The following is a 16,683-nucleotide window of genomic DNA, read 5'->3' as shown; positions in this document are numbered from 1 at the left end:
TTAAAATTTAAATTTTTAAATTTAATATTTAAATATTTAAAATTTTAAATTTAAATTTTTAATATTTAATTTTTTTAAATTTATAATTCAAAATTAATTAAAAATTAAAAATTAAAAAATTAAAAATTAAAATATAAATTTTTACTATTTAAATTCTTAAAATTTAATATTTAAGTTATTAATATTTAAATATTTAAAATTTTAAATTTAAATTTTTAAAATTGAATAATTAAATTTTTTAAATTTAAAATTTTATTTTTAAAATTAGGTATTTATATTTTTAAAATTTTAAATTTTAATATATAATATACAAATTTTTAAAATTTAATATTAAAATTTTTAAAATTTAATATTTAAATATTTAATATTTATACTATTACAATTCTATATTTATATTTTAAAAATTTAATATTTAAATATTTAGAATTTAAATTTTTAAAATTTAATATGTAAATTTTTAAAATTTAATATGTAAATTTTTAAAATTTAATATTTAAATTATTAAATTTTAAAATTACAAATGTTAATTATTAAATTTTTTAAATTTAGTATTTAAATTTTTTAAATTTAAAATTTAAATTTTTAAATTTAATATTTAAATATTTAAAATTTTAAATTTAAATTTTTAATATTTAATTTTTTTAAATTTATAATTCAAAAGTATTTAAAAATTAAAAATTAAAAATTAAAAATTAAAAATTAAAAATTAAAAATTAAAAATTAAAAATTAAAAATTAAAAATTAAAAATTAAAAATTAAAAATTAAAAATTAAAAATTAAAAATTAAAAATTAAAAATTAAAAATTAAAAATTAAAAATTAAAATTTAAAAATTAAAAATTAAAAATTAAAAATTAAAAATTAAAAATTAAAAATTAAAAATTAAAAATTAAAAATTAAAAATTAAAAATTAAAAATTAAAAATTAAAAATTAAAAATTAAAAATTAAAAATTAAAAATTAAAAATTAAAAATTAAAAATTAAAAATTAAAAATTAAAAATTAAAAATTAAAAATTAAAAATTAAAAATTAAAAATTAAAAATTAAAAATTAAAAATTAAAAATTAAAAATTAAAAATTAAAAATTAAAAATTAAAAATTAAAAATTAAAAATTAAAAATTAAAAATTAAAAATTAAAAATTAAAAATTAAAAATTAAAAATTAAAAATTAAAAATTAAAAATTAAAAATTAAAAATTAAAAATTAAAAATTAAAAATTAAAAATTAAAAATTAAAAATTAAAAATTAAAAATTCAAAATTCAAAATTCAAAATTCAAAATTCAAAATTCAAAATTCAAAATTCAAAATTCAAAATTCAAAATTCAAAATTCAAAATTCAAAATTCAAAATTCAAAATTCAAAATTCAAAATTCAAAATTCAAAATTCAAAATTCAAAATTCAAAATTCAAAATTCAAAATTCAAAATTCAAAATTCAAAATTCAAAATTCAAAATTCAAAATTCAAAATTCAAAATTCAAAATTCAAAATTCAAAATTCAAAATTCAAAATTCAAAATTCAAAATTCAAAATTCAAAATTCAAAATTCAAAATTCAAAATTCAAAATTCAAAATTCAAAATTCAAAATTCAAAATTCAAAATTCAAAATTCAAAATTCAAAATTCAAAATTCAAAATTCAAAATTCAAAATTCAAAATTCAAAATTCAAAATTCAAAATTCAAAATTCAAAATTCAAAATTCAAAATTCAAAATTCAAAATTCAAAATTCAAAATTCAAAATTCAAAATTCAAAATTCAAAATTCAAAATTCAAAATTCAAAATTCAAAATTCAAAATTCAAAATTCAAAATTCAAAATTCAAAATTCAAAATTCAAAATTCAAAATTCAAAATTCAAAATTCAAAATTCAAAATTCAAAATTCAAAATTCAAAATTCAAAATTCAAAATTCAAAATTCAAAATTCAAAATTCAAAATTCAAAATTCAAAATTCAAAATTCAAAATTCAAAATTCAAAATTCAAAATTCAAAATTCAAAATTCAAAATTCAAAATTCAAAATTCAAAATTCAAAATTCAAAATTCAAAATTCAAAATTCAAAATTCAAAATTCAAAATTCAAAATTCAAAATTCAAAATTCAAAATTCAAAATTCAAAATTCAAAATTCAAAATTCAAAATTCAAAATTCAAAATTCAAAATTCAAAATTCAAAATTCAAAATTCAAAATTCAAAATTCAAAATTCAAAATTCAAAATTCAAAATTCAAAATTCAAAATTCAAAATTCAAAATTCAAAATTCAAAATTCAAAATTCAAAATTCAAAATTCAAAATTCAAAATTCAAAATTCAAAATTCAAAATTCAAAATTCAAAATTCAAAATTCAAAATTCAAAATTCAAAATTCAAAATTCAAAATTCAAAATTCAAAATTCAAAATTCAAAATTCAAAATTCAAAATTCAAAATTCAAAATTCAAAATTCAAAATTCAAAATTCAAAATTCAAAATTCAAAATTCAAAATTCAAAATTCAAAATTCAAAATTCAAAATTCAAAATTCAAAATTCAAAATTCAAAATTCAAAATTCAAAATTCAAAATTCAAAATTCAAAATTCAAAATTCAAAATTCAAAATTCAAAATTCAAAATTCAAAATTCAAAATTCAAAATTCAAAATTCAAAATTCAAAATTCAAAATTCAAAATTCAAAATTCAAAATTCAAAATTCAAAATTCAAAATTCAAAATTCAAAATTCAAAATTCAAAATTCAAAATTCAAAATTCAAAATTCAAAATTCAAAATTCAAAATTCAAAATTCAAAATTCAAAATTCAAAATTCAAAATTCAAAATTCAAAATTCAAAATTCAAAATTCAAAATTCAAAATTCAAAATTCAAAATTCAAAATTCAAAATTCAAAATTCAAAATTCAAAATTCAAAATTCAAAATTCAAAATTCAAAATTCAAAATTCAAAATTCAAAATTCAAAATTCAAAATTCAAAATTCAAAATTCAAAATTCAAAATTCAAAATTCAAAATTTTAAATTTTAAATTTTAAATTTTAAATTTTAAATTTTAAATTTTAAATTACTTTAAAATTAAAATTTTAGTTTATTATTACAATTGTTTTGTTTTAGAAGTATTGGAATCGGTAAAGTTTTGAATAAAAGTACAATATTTAATAATTGAAACTTATCATGATTTTATTTCAGTGACTGACCAGATTAGCAACGTTACAGACTTATCCCGAGGACGGGATACAGATCAGGATGGCCGTGTTAGAATGGACCACCGTCATTATTGTTTAATAATTTATGTTTAGTATTTTTTTAATGAGATTCATCATTAATAAACCATTGTTTATTGTGTAATTGATATTTATTATTGATTATTGATAAATCGTTATTTATTGTGCAATTGACTATTTGTTATTGATTATACCTCTTGGTGAATGGACAGAGCACTGAATAACAGGAATCTGTAAGTTCAGCGAATTTTACAGAATGGCGATAGAAAATGTCTCAGTGAACAGTTTTTGCCGGTTGTTTTACTGTTTTACGGTGGAGTTTTGTATAATAATTAATATTGTTTCTAACATGTATGTACCGATTTAGATCCGAGAATAAAGAAATCTTTAGTCGAGAATATAGGAATTAGGTCGCATTCTTTCAATCCGCGAATAGTGAAAACGAGAATGAAGGAAAGGCGAATAAGGAGCTTTTACTGTATTAATTAATAAACTATGATTAGCCGAATATAATCTTCTTTAGAATTTAATCACATAAATGACATAACATAAGTCATAATGAAAAACAATATAAATTACGTACAGATTTTTCTAAAATTATTTTTCTGCATTCACAAGTGATTTCAATATTTAAAAGTATTGAAATTTTAAATTTTGAAATTACAAATTTTAAAATTAAAATTTATGAAAAATTTGAAATTTTAAAAATTAAACTTTTGTAATTTGGAATTATAAAATGTTTAATTTTGAAATTTTAAATTATAAAATTTAAATTTATGAAATAGAAATTACAAAATTTTAAAATTTAAATTAATCTACCATGATAATGTGAAGTTATGAAATTTTAAATTTAAAACTTTTAATTTATGAAATTTTAAACTTAAATTTAGAAAATTTAAAATTTGAAATTTACGATATTGAGAAGCTATGAAATTTTAAATTTTATATTTTTCAATTTTAAATTCTTATATTTAAAATTTTGAAATTTTACATTTTGATATTTTAAATTTTGAATTTAAATTTATGAAACTTTAAAATTTAAACTTTTGTAATATGAAATTATTAAATTTTTAATTTTGTGAAATTAAAATTACGAAATTTTAAATTATGAAATTTAAATTTATGAAATTTTAAATTAAATTATAAAAAAATTTGAAATTTTAAAATTTAAATTATAGAAATTTGAATTTATGAAAATTAAAATTTCATAAATTGAAATTTTAATTTTCGAACTTTCAAATTTTAAATTTTGAAATTTACGATATTGAATTTATGAAATTTTAAATTTTAAAATGTAAATTTATAAAATTTTAAGTTTTAAAATTTAATTTATGGAATTTGAAATTATGAAATTTTAAATTTTAAAATTTAAATTCACAAAATTTTTAAATTAAGAAATTTTTATATTTTTATATTTTAATATTTAAATTTGCGAAATTTAAAATTATAAGTTTGTAAATTTTAAAATGTTAATTTACGAAATTTAAAATTATATAATTTTTAAACTGAAGTTTTAAATTTTGAAATTTAAATTTATGAAGTTTGAAATTTTGAAATTTTAAAATTTAAATTATTGAAATTTAAATTTATGAAATTTTAAATTTTGAAATTTTAAATTTAATATTTAATTTATGAAATATTAAATTTTAAAATTATGAAATTTTTAATTTTGAAATTTAAATTTTCAAATTTAAATTTTCAAATTTAAATTTATGAAATTCGAAATTTTTAAATTTTAAATTGTGAAATTTTTAAATTTGTTCTTTTAATCCTGAAATTTCATTATAACCGTTACATTTTCTTTATCTGCTTACAGAACTATAATAGTTTCATCCACCCATGTTCAGAGTTCTAATCGCTAGGCACTCCATACGTGCAAGATTGCTTATCGGTGAATTCGTTTTCATATGTTTCCATACTACATTTTCTGGTAAAGTTCTACTTTCGTGATATGTAAACATGGACAAGAAAAAGTAGATCAGTTTCTAAAACAAATAATCTCTCAACATAATATAAAAATCCAAATAAAAAGAAGTGTGGGTGAACATTTAGACCATACAGTATACCGAAAACACTCACTGATCAGTATCTACCTAAACTATCTAACCATCATCCTACTTAGTATGAGACCTCATACTAATAAAAAAGATCCACCTAGTGAGCCCAGGATTGGTAAAGCTTTTCTTCCACATATTTGTAAAGTTATCGATAGGATGGGAAAAATCATGTTAAAACATAACATCCATACAGTTTTTATACCAACAAGGAAGATTCAACACAGTCTCAGATCTGCCAAAGATAGGAAGAACCCTCAAACGGTTTCTGGAATATACCGCATACCATGCTCTTGCGAGAAAGTACACAATTGTTTGCCTCGACAAGTGTATATCACAACAGAATCATTAGGGAACCAATTGAAATTCATAAACACGGTAACAACTTTAACAGAAACAACCAAGAAAGAGTACATTAAGCTAAGCATGGAAGACAGAATAACAGTTAATATGAAGAAATATAACTTTCACGAAAATAATTATTAAAAACAAGACGACAAAATACTAGATCTAGTATCGTCAAGGCGAGTACTGGATGCGCGTCGTATGCATAGATTATCAGTGAGTAAGAATCCTGAAGGGCAAGACAGTAGGAGTCCTAAATAGAAGAAATGAAGTAGAACCAGATTATTAGTAAAATAAGTGAAAAAATTATAGACGAACAAATTAAATAGATATTAGATCACAGTATAATCCGACCTAGATAGTTTTGGCGAAGAAGGATGGATCCACAAAATTCTGTGAAGATACGGGAAAATGAGTAACGTCACTAGGAAGTCATCATACGCAATCCCGGTGATTGATGACATACTCACATTCCTCAGAGACGCACAATATTTCACCACCATGGACATGTGGTGGAAACTGGCAGGTGGAGCTGAAATAAGATTCAGAGCAGTACACAACATTTGTGACCTAAGGACATACATCTTACGAATTTAACGTATTGGCTTTTGCAACGCACTGGCTACATTCCAACAAAACATTGAAATATTGAAAGAACAAAAATTGAAAAAGGAGTTCTAGCTCCTCAGAAAAGCCCGGCTTACCTTTAAACCAATCAAAGATGCTTACGCCAAAGAGAGAGTTGAGCTGGTAGGATTTAGTCAGCAGAGAAGGAATACTCCCAGACCCAGCCAAACTCAAAGCAATGCAGGAGTTTCCTAGGTCAACCAATCCCAAAGGAACCAGAGCTATCTTAGGGGGTTATGCAATTTATACAGACAACTTCGCAACATCTGCAATACCGTTACACGAATTGACAATAAAAGATGGTAAGTTCAATTGGACGGGGGAACATGATTCCGCTTTTGTAGCTCTGAAGAATAAACTCCTGTCTTTATCAGTTCTGCACCATTTCAACATGGACGAAGAAATAAAACTATACGTAGATGCCAGCAAGCTGGGAGTAGGAGTCGTTTTGCTACAAAAAGGTGGAAGTCCTAAAACGCATTCAACTGCATACATCAGTAGAAGTCTGTGTAAGACGGAAAATAACTACACAATAACGGAACGGAAGGACTAGCAGCCATATGGGCACTGGTGTACCTGCGTCATTTTATATATGGAAGGCCAGTGACGATAGTCAGTGATGATGCTTCATATGGGATAGGATCATTAAAGGAACCTACAAGAAGTCTGGCAAGATGAATAGTGAAACTCTTCGAATACAACTATGTCGTTCACAAAAGTGGTGTCAAACATCAAGACGCGGTCCTAACACCCGAAGAAACTGGAGAGAATATTGATGTCATCCAAACATTTCTACTAATGCCAACTGATCTAGCCAAGGAACAACGTAAGAATGCTGAAATAAAGAAAACTATATCAGCAGAACAAGACCCTGCCAACAACCCAATAGGAACAGCAAAAAGAGCAAAAAAATTGTTATTAGTTGACAATGTATAGAATATCAACAAAACAGGATTATCTACTACACATCCCGGAACACCTAGTGGAAAAAATTCTGTAATCCCATCTTTCGGAGAAAATGAAAAGTACATATTGCTAGGAAACTATAAATAAAGATGTGGAGAAATTCATCAAGGAATGTCCAGACTGCCAAGCGAGAAAGGGACTAAAAGGTAAAAAACCCACAGGACTCTTACAGCTCATTCTAGTAGAAACAGCCAATTTCTGCTTACCATACAAACTGCAATGAACTCACGGAACGACTTAATTAAACACTACCAAATATACTGTCCATATATATTAATACGCAGCAAACAGACTGAGATGAGTACCTACCTCTCGTGACATTTGCATAAAACATGGCGGTACTCAATTGTGACCTTTAGAATTGCTGGACATGATTGGTCCGAGCTTGAGGTCAGTTTTGCCCCAACTCTTCCGGGGTTGTAATCTGGTTTGGGGTTGTGTTATGGTAAGGACCGCCAGTGGTCAGATTTACTATAGCGGGGGCGCAGCCTCCACCATCTATAACTAGTCAGTGGCTAGCTACGGTCCGCATAATTTACATACATAACAGATTCATAGAAAAATTACATAATAGGTTAGTAGAGCATAGTAAATACAATAGATAAGAGATAAAAACAAAATAAAAATTTAAATGTTAAAAATAGACTTAAAATGTTAATCAGTTAATGTTAAAAGTAAACAAATATACAAGACATTATTTAGTCAAAGCACACATTCAGTTGTATAGATAAAACTTAGCCTAGGTTTACATATATATACACATAGTCAATCAATTTAAGAACGTGAGTAGTGTAAAACTTAATCTAAAACATAGTCTAAAACATAGATGCGTATAGTCATATATATCCCACAGTTTAAGTAACACAAACAGAACGAATTGTAACAAAGTTTGCGGGCCGGGATGTGTTTTTGAGTGTTTCATAAGGAGTGTTGAATTACCTTCTTTGATGATGCTTCATCGACCACCCGTCGGGGCGCAGTCTAGCGGTCCCTCGGATGATCTGACGTCAGTCGGGCTCCAGGTAACCCCTGACGCCTCTCGAGGTGGGTTTTCACCTTGCCGGGTTATAGTCAAGAGTATTCCGGAGCGCCCGATTTGTCCCCAACTGGATTTTTTCGGCTGTTTCGTTGTCTTTTGTTTTACCACGTCTTGTAGTGGAATTATGCTCAGTTCTTTTCTTATTTGCGAGTTTCGGACAAACCATGGCGCCCCCAAGATGCGTCTCAATGTCTTATTCTCCAGGGTCTGCAGTTGATCCCCCCTCGTCGCTGAGGCCGTCGCTCAAGCCTGGCATGCGTAGGACGCTACGGGTCTCACTACCTGTGTGTATAGCGTTGATTGGTAACCCGCTTCCCCGGTTCCACAGAGACTTCAGTGCCCCCATCCTCGCTGACATCCTGGATTTTATATCATCTATGTGGGGACCCCAGGTCAGCTTTGAATCCATGGTTACTCCCAGATATCTCGCTGATTCCGTCCACGGGATCTGCGCGCCGTCGTACTCCAGTGGGCCCAGTCCTTCTCGTTTTCTGGTAAATAGAACTGCCTGAGTTTTGGCTGGGTTAACTTTTAGCCCATTCCTCTACTGCTTCAAGCTGGGCCTGTAACAGAGATTTAATGTATTTAAGATTTTTGTCTTGTGCGAATATCGCCGTGTCGTCCGCGAACTGAGCCAGCTCGATTCCCTCCACCCTGGGTATGTCCGAGATGTAGATGTTGAAGAGGGTAGGAGCCAGCACCGATCCCTGCAGTACTCCGGCCCCCACCTCGCGCTCCCCCGACCTGGTTACTCCCACTCTCACCACAAACATGCGGTCCCTCAGGTACGACGCCATGAGCTTGACCATGGGCGGGCTGAATCCGACCCTCACCATCTTTCACAGTAGTCCGTCATGCCAGACCCTGTCGAAAGCACTGGCCAGGTCCAGAAACACCGCCCCCGTACTCCTCCCGATGTTCCTACCCTTCAGTATGAGCTCCACCACTCTGACAAGTTGCAGGTCGGTGGACAGCCCCCTTCTGAATCCGAACTGTTCCAGCTGGATTAGTTCCAGCCTTTCCATCTCTTCTTCCAATCTTTTCTTGATGATTTTTTCTGCAATCTTTGCCAGAGTGGGAAGCAGGCATATTGGTCTGTAGTTGCCCGGCTCTTTTCTAGGTTTTCGGGAAGTGTCTCAGCCTGAAGGCACTGTTGATGAGAGCTACCAGTTTCCTCACCGTGCCACTCGGGAGTTTCTTGAGGGCTAAGTTTGTTATTTTATCTTCTCCGGGGGCGGTCCTGGCCCTCGCTCGCCTTATTTCCTCTGCAACATCCCTCTCGGTCGTCATCTCTATGTCCTCTCCGTCCATCGAAGTCGTGTATTCCTCAACCTCTCGCCTCATCTCCCTATCCTCCCTCCTGTGCTAATCCTCTGGCTCCATTGGGGTGAAAGTGTCCCCCAGGTGGTCGGCGAACACCTCCGCCCTGGTCTCTGCATCGTCGACCATTCCCCCTCGGCCATGCAGTGGGTGTTCCCTTTTGTTCTTGCCTTCTCTGAGTTCCCTGGCCAGCCTCCAAAATCCCCTGGATCCGTGACCTAACTCCTCCAATCTCCTATTCCATGTTTCGTTTCTGTATTCTTCCAATTTTCTTTTTAGTTCTGTCGTTAGGTGTTTGACGGTCCTTTTGTCTCGGGGGTCCTGTATCCTCTGGGGATTTTTTTTGCTTTCCTTTTCTTTTTTATTAATTCTCGTAGGGATTACGGCAAGGTTTTATTTTTATTGGGATGTCTGGTTACTTCTACTGATGCCATGTTTAGGGCCTCCTAAATGTCTGAGGACAGTGACTGGTCCATTCTGTCCAGTTCGAAGCAACTTGCGCACGGTTGCACTTCCCTCTGCTTCCGATCCAGGACCATGTAGAACTGTGCCCACTTTGTCCTCATTTTTGCATTTATCGGTTTCATTGTAGGCCCGTTGTCGATCACCAGGCAGATCAGGTTGTGGTCAGATGAGGTGTCTGTCATTTCATCGATCACACCCAGCTGAGATGCACATTTCCGCAGAAATGCGTGAAGTGTGCAGGTAGTCACTCGGCCGGCGAGTGCACGTTAGCTAGCGTGGAAGGCGAGAGGAATGCCAGATATGCTAATTGTAAGCAGGTTGGGCATCCTGCGAGTTATCGCGGGTGTCCCAATTACTCTTACAAGCGTAAGGTCCCGGTCGCGAAGTCCGGCCAGAGAGCGCCCATCAGCTCGAGGCCCACGGAGAAGGTTGCGAGCCAGTGCACAGGGCTGGTAACCACAATCGTCAGCACCATCATGCCAGAGATCCAGAAGGTGATCCTGGCGGCATTAGAAAACTATGACAAACATGTCTAGTACGACCTTAGGCAGTATAGCCGTGATATCCTGGAACGTAAACGGTTTTAGGACGAGGAGGGCGGATCTGGAGGATCTCATTTTTGAGCATTCCCGGACGTCCTGTGTCTGCAGGAGACTAAAACCCCCTCGGGTTGCAGGTTGGCGCTCCTAGGCTACAGCGCCTATAGATTCGACCGGGACACCCCTTCGGGTGGGGTTGCTATCTTGGTCAAGCCAGGAGTTGATCACTGTTTCCTGGGGACGGATTCGGGTGTCACGATGGATAACATCTCCATTGAACTGAGCACTGCAACTGGTCCAGTTAAAATTACCTCTCTGTACAAGTCCCCCCAGCAACTGCTGGAGAGGGATGATATACAGTCACTGGTTGGATCTGATGTTCCGACGATTGCGCTGGGAGACCTTAACTGCAAAAGCCCAGTATGGAATAGCCGCATGGCAAATGCCAATGGCAGAAGATTGGAGGAATGGGCAGACGATTTTGGGGCAGTAGTAGTGGGCCCGTTGGAGCCTTCCTACATCCCCTATGGGAGGGGGCTGCCAGACGTCTTAGATATTGCAGTTGTAAAAAATGTCATGACTGATGTAGATCTCCGGGCGATCAATCTTGGTACGTCCGATCACAATCCAGTGGCCTTCACCCTAATAGCGGATCGTGACACGAACATGATGCTGTGTGCAGAGTTGGAGGTAGCTGTGGAAGACTTTCAGGCTAGTATCTTGTCTGTTTACGAGAGTTCCACTACGGTGTCACCGAGGGCGCGTAGTAACTACTATGACGTTCCTCGTGGCATCAGAGCGCTGATCACGGAGAATAGGCGGCTCCGAAGAAGGTATACTTCAAGTCACTTGGACCGGGACAGGCTTGCCTTGAATAGGCATAGCCATCAGCTGAAAAAAGCTCTGAGGGACTTCCGGCTTGAAGTTTGGAATAAGAGATTGGAGGAGTTGTCTATACGTGATCACTCTGCATGGCGCATGCAGAAAGTGCTCAGGAGAGAGAAGATGGTAATCCCGCCTATTCATGGGGTGTTTGGTATCGTATACAGGGACGAAGATAAGGCGGAGGCGTTCACGGAGACTCTTGTTGAGGAGTGTTCGCTGAACGTCTCGGCGTAAGACGAGGATGAGCAACATCTTGAGGATGTGCAGGTCCTCTGCAACAGGATTGCGCTTCACTCTCCTACGTTAGGTGGCCTCAAACCAGCTTCTTTAAAGGAGCTGAGGGAGATTGTGAAGCGCTTCAACAAGAAAAAGTGCCCGGGTTGCGATAACATCACCAATGTCATGATCCGCTTCCTACCGAAGAAGGCCATGTGTCACCTGGTCAAAATTGCCAACAGCATCCTGCGTTTCTGTTATTTCCCAGAAGTATGGAAACGAGCTATTCTCCTGATGATCCCTAAACCTGGGAAGAATCATACCTTCCCGCAAAACTATCGGCCCATCAGTCTCCTGCCGGGGCTAGGTAAGGTTGTGGAAAGGGTGATCCTGAAAAGGCTGGCGGACGTGTCGGAGACGTTGGAGGCCATTCCTGATCATCAATTTGGATTTAGGGCTGGCCATTCCGCTGAGCACCAAGTGCTCAGAGTGGTCAACCAGATCACTTCTGGGTTTAACAGAAAAGAGGCCACCGGCGCAGTGTTCCTGGATGTAGCTCGAGCTTTTGACAGGGTTTGGCACGATGGCTTAGTTGCCAAGATGAGCAACCTGGGGTTCTCCTGTAACCTGGTGAAGCTGATCCAGAGCTTCTTGTGTGGCAGAGATGCTGTAGTTAGAGTTGGGAAAGCGTACGCTAGTGCGCGTAGAATTTCGGCAGGGGTGCCTCAGGGTGCAGTGCTCTCTCCTATGTTGTACAACATCTTTGCGTCTGACATGCCAGCCGGCAGTCGTGTTCAGCAATATGCTGATGATACAGCTATTATTGCTAGCCACAGAAATACCTCCGTTATCTCCAAACGCCTGCAGGCAGCTATGACAGATATCCAAAAATGGTGTGCCAGATGGAAAGTTAAGCTTAACCTGGGGAAGTGCCAGGCGGTTCTCTTTCAGAAGAGAAGGCTTGGCGTGCGGGACAACATAGTTGTAGATGGCAATGTGGTGGCATGGGCTAAGTACGCGAAGTACCTTGGAGTTCTCCTTGACTCGCGCCTCACCTGGCAGTTGCATACGGACCATGCGAAGGCTATTGCGAAGAAAGCTCTGGTGAAGCTCTATCCGATGCTTTGCCGTCAAAGCAGGATGAATCCTGCTGGGAAGATCCAAATCATTCGGGCGGTTGCCCGTAGCCAGCTTTCCTACTGTTCGTCAGTGTGGGGCTACGCGGCAAAGACGCATATCAGTAAGCTGGCCAGAGTTGAGAGCGTGTGGTTGAGGATGTCCGTGGGTGCCCCCTGGTTTGTCCGTAACAGTCAAATTTTCAGGGACATCCACTGGACGGAATTCCAAGAGTACATTAAGAAGAAGGCTTCTAAGTTCTTCACCATCGCGGCGGACCACCGCAACGCGTTAGTGAGGAAGGCGGCTTTAGGGCCGACTCCGGAGGAGCGTGTTTGGTTCGCCAGGACTGTTCACAGAATGCCCAGGGAGATCCTGAACGTCATGGAGTAGCGCTTGCGGTTGGTCGGCCTGGCAGGGCAGGAGCCTGGCTTCAGTTCTGGCGGGGAGCTGCAGTGGCGTGGTCTTCAGTTGGTCTTGTGGCGGTCGTTCGGGTTTGGGCGTTGTGGCCGAAGAGCAGAAGAATTTAGGAAATTATACCCCCTCTGTAGATGGGTTGGCTGTGGTTCGGTTGGGGTACTGGAGTTATCTTCAGTCCCTGGCGGGGCTGCGGCTGGCCACTCTGCAGAGGGCTCAAATCCCCCTCCCCTGTGTGTTTGTTGGTATGAGTGATGCTTACCCTGGATCCTGTTGTTTGGATACAGGAGTCGTGTGATGCTAGTGTACCCACGGCGGCGGTGCACGAGATGATACACGAAAGTTGTGTTGTAATCTTAGTTTTAAAAAGGTTTCTACCTGTAAAACCGTATCCCTGTTTGCAGAGAGGGCGTGTAGGTGGTTATAGGTTTGGTGGGTAGGCCCTTATGGCCAGCCCCACACTACTCAGCACTCGATGCTGAGTGTGCGTAAAAGCATTCCCCCACCTTTAAAAAAAAAAACTACAAGGTTATGTCTTTTATATTAATTTACCTGATGGAATTTAATTGATACAAAACAAATTAGAGAAAACATTCTGGAGGTAAGGAGTGAAGCTTTAGAAAATGTAGAGTTCTCAATAGAAGACAAAATGAAAGTTCTCACACCAGTCAGAAAAGTCGAACAGTGTAAAAAACTACTGCTAAGATTATTTGGACAATATTACGTTATAAAAAAAGTGTCAGAGGTAGGCTATGAGATCAAGAAAGGTGAGGTTGACAGTGCCAAGGAGGTGGTACATGTGAGTAGAATGCTGAGTTAATGCGATCCACGGATACCGAAGCCGAAAGAAGAGGAAGGGAAACAAAAAGAAGAATCAAGAAAGATAAGAGAGTGAAAATAACAGCAGGGGTATTTTGTAAAACCATACCATCTACGGTGACGTATAAATCGACAATCCCCCTAAAATAGAAAAAGTAAATGGAGAGAGGCAAAACTAAAGAAAAAGCATTAGAATATGGCTAGTTAAATATTCTACATATTTTCTGTTACGATTTAGTACCAGAATGTGTCAATTTAATACAAATTAATGTAAGTATGTTGTAAACTACAATTCAAATTTGGCGCTACTGACGGGAGTGAGAGAGAGATATGTATGTGTGTAATTGGCAGAATACAGTGACTAAGGTATAACGCGTAATAATTAATCTACCCGAATTCCATAATAAATAAGTATCGAACAACCAAGTCAAGATACAACAAATTGGCGACGAGGTGAAAACTACTCAGAAGTACTCGAGAATCGTCGCAATTCTAGGAAGCAATTATGTGAGAATCTGAAATCCATAAAAGTTAGGTTACATTTTACACATGTCAATTGCAATGGAATACCATTTTAAAAATCTATACAATCAAGGTTGCCAACATAGGTTTGTTTACAAACAAAGTTGCCGAGAAAATACAATAACAATACAATTTATTGTATTGGAACAAAATGGATACTCAGCAAATTGCTCAGTTTATGCAATTTCAAGAAACTATGCTTAACACAATAACAAAGCAAAACCAGGAGATGCTCACTGCTTTAAGGGAACAACAAGCTACGTTTCGAGAATTATTTGGGGATGAAAGGTATCAAATAAAACAAAGAATATTGTGCGAAATTGCTGCTCAACTCAATCGGAGCCAGTAACAATTAGTGGCAGCTCTCAGATCCGATATTGTAGACTGCGAATTTCAGTGCTTGTGTCAATCGCAGACATTTTTCTACGTGCACAGTCAGGCTACAAGTTTCTACCAAGGGACCAATTAAAAAAATTGAACTTGAAGGTACCGTTATCACCGGCATCGATAGAATTCCACTCGTACACTCGAGACGCTTTTGTTCCTGACAGGAAGATCATCTCAGAAGAGGAAGTTTACATAGTCACTGAAGAATACTCGGCGCTACTCGGAAGAATTTGGATTCCTCTATTCAACATTGACCTGAGCACCATCGATCAGGACCACGGATCATCATCTCGAGGCCGATCAATCAGAAGCGTCTAAGATAAACAAGAAATTTTTTCTGAATTCTCCGGTATTGAACGTGTTCCGGATCTCACTGTCCAGTTGAAATTGCGCAAAGGGGCGAAACCAGCCTTTTGACGAGAGAGTCGAGTTCCCTACGCTTTACTGGATCGCGTCAGCCAGGAACTAGAAGGTCCGGAGTTCCAAGAATCCTGAACTCAAAAAGCTTAAGAATAAGCTCGAGGAAGAAGATAACCTGGACCTGGATTCCATCGTGGATAGCGGCATCATCTTCAATGAGCAGCGCGTTGTCGTGCCAGCATTTCTTCAATCGACGGTTCTACAAGAATTACACCGCACGAAGAGATTGCGCTCGAGTCAAACAGAGCCTTAAAAAGCACCCCTGCAACGTTGGAATAAGTTTGAACAAAACTGGCATCGTTGTCGATGCAAAACAAAATGGGCACAGGTCGAAACTGGTCATTCAGCACCAACATCCAGTTCTACCATCGCCATCTTGAAGAACATCTTCTCACAACATGGGTTTTTTCCAGTGAAAGATTCCAGGACTTCTGCAAGAGATCTGGGTTATTTCTCACAGCCCCCCCCCCCCCACCAAGCGAAACGTCTAACCTCTCAAAAATTGAATTGTGGCATTGAAGAAGAAGAAAAAATTCTGTAGATACTGATTCGTCCTATGAGGATTGAACTTGAAGCCTTGAAACCCACGAACAGCAACGACAAAAACTCGTGGAAAGTGGGGCTCATCATCAAGAAATTTGATCAACTTCACTATCTCGTCAAACTCTATGATTGACCAACTCTTCAGTTCAAAAGTTCAATTGCCGAGACCAGAAACGAGAATTCTTCAAGTCTTTGATCAACAACATAGCGAAAACCAGGCCGAATATCAGGAACCAAACATGGGCGAACTAGTAAAGATATCCTGAGCAAGAGAGAACGAACAGGAGATACCTGTCATGGACACGCATGGACTTCGAAGAAACGGTTCCTGAAAATCAAGAGGATCAAGAGAGAGAGCAACTTCCACATCGTATTTTCAAAATTTTCATATATTTTAATTGTAAAATTAAAGTCCAGTCAAGTTCAAAACCAAATATTTGATTTTATCATTTCTCAAATTTCAACAAAATATTTTGTCAATTTCAGTTAAATTCTTTCTTACAGCGAATTTGTTACATATTTAAAAATGTTCATTTACTGCCACATCGAATAATTTCTATTCTAACTTGTAATTGTAGTAAATTACGATTCAAATTGGGCGCTACTGACAGGACTGGGAGAGAGATATGTATGTGTGTGACTTTGTCTAAGTATTAAGCATTCAAGTCAAGATGCAACAGATTATAAAGAATATTAGTATAATTAATTAAGTTTTGTTGTGTTCGTAGTGTATAATAAATAGTAGTATACACATAATTATAAATTATAATAATAATTATAAACATTAACATA

This window comes from Aethina tumida, chromosome 7, assembly GCF_024364675.1.
Source record: "Aethina tumida isolate Nest 87 chromosome 7, icAetTumi1.1, whole genome shotgun sequence".
NCBI classification, from domain to species: domain Eukaryota; kingdom Metazoa; phylum Arthropoda; class Insecta; order Coleoptera; family Nitidulidae; genus Aethina; species Aethina tumida.
Note: the sequence above shows the minus strand (reverse complement) of the source record.